A 1,409-nucleotide genomic window follows, 5' to 3' on the forward strand; every position below is an offset into this window, starting at 1 on the left:
CGGGAGCAGCGGCCCCTGGCGGCCCTGGCAGGACGAGGAACGAGAGGACCTCCGATTTCAGTGGTTGGATCAGGGTGAGCATCCCTCTGCAGGCTGGGGTCACTCAGAGCGGTTCCTCCAAATTCCCAGGGATTGCGGCTTCCCGGGGTGGGGGCGCTGAGTGTGACTGCGCAGACCCTCCGGGCTTTAGAGCCTTGAAGATTCTGTAACTGCATCGTCTAATACTGTAGCCACTAACTCTTATGTAGTTTTAAAATGTAAATAGAAATCAGCCCAGCTGGTGTGGCTCAGTGATTGAGCCTCCACGTATGAACCAGGAGTTCACGGTTGGATTCCCGGTCAGAGCACCTGCCCAGGTTGCAGGCTCAATCTCCAGTAGTGGGTGTGCAGGAGGCAGCCAATCTATGATTCTCATCATTGATGTTTCTCTCTCTCCCTTCCTCTTTGAAGTCAATAAAACTTTCTATTTAAATAGAAATCAAATAAAATTTAAAAATTGAGATTCTCATTGGCACTCACCACATTTCCAGTGCTCAATGGTCACTTGTAGCTAGGGACTCCTGTATTGGGCACAAAAGATAGAGAACATTCTCACCATTGCACAGAGGAATGGCTGCCCTCCCCACAGACCAGAGGAAACCTGAGATCCTCCAGCGTGGCTCCTAGGGGAGAGGGGCTTTGATGCCTGGGTGATGCCTCCTGCACCAAGGCCAGGACTTAAAGCTCTAAACCATACTCCTGCGCAGGCCAGGTGGACTTCCACCCCTGCCCTATTTCAGATCCTACAGTACCTTTACAAGCCTGGCACAGCCCAACTCGGGAACCAAACTCTTGAGACCCAGTTTCTTCATCATAAAAATTGCAACATCATTGCAATGTTCTAATCTTTGCAGGGTAAGATTTTGGAGGTAGACAAATGGGAGAAGCTGGTAGTCTGTGATTTTTGTCTCTTAGGAGAAGGGACAACCCTCTTAGGTTAGGAGGGCTTTGGGGTCAGGGAAATGGAGAGGGGAGAGGCAAGGGGGAAAAGCTCAATTCTGAGCTCTGAGCCGCTGCATGTAGCTTGGATGAAGGGGCCTTAAGGATGCCCAGCCCCCTCCCTAGCTGAGGCCTGACACCGAGTCTCATTTCTTTTTTTTTTTAAATTGTTAGTGCAGTGATTTTTTAAAAAATATATTTTATTATTATTTTTTTATACAGAGAGAAAGGGAGAGGGATAGAGAGTTAGATACATCGATGAGAGAGAAACATCGATCAGCTGCCTCCTGAACACTCCCTACTGGGTATGTGCCTGCAACCAAGGTACATGCCCTTGACCAGAATCGAACCCGGGACCCTTGAGTCTGCAGGCCAATGCTCTATCCACTGAGCCAAACCAGTTAGGACCCGAGTCTCATTTCTTAGCAGAC

The 1,409-nt window shown here is 49.2% G+C and overlaps 1 protein-coding gene across 1 annotated transcript in view; it reads left to right on the forward strand.

Annotated features, from left to right (window-relative positions):
• Positions 1-1,409, forward strand: part of RHOC (ras homolog family member C) — a 21,575-nt gene that overhangs the window by 3,995 nt on the left and 16,171 nt on the right. The window lies entirely within an intron of this gene.

Source organism: Myotis brandtii, unplaced genomic scaffold (assembly GCF_000412655.1).
Source record: "Myotis brandtii unplaced genomic scaffold, ASM41265v1 scaffold131, whole genome shotgun sequence".
Classification (NCBI taxonomy): Eukaryota; Metazoa; Chordata; class Mammalia; order Chiroptera; family Vespertilionidae; genus Myotis; species Myotis brandtii.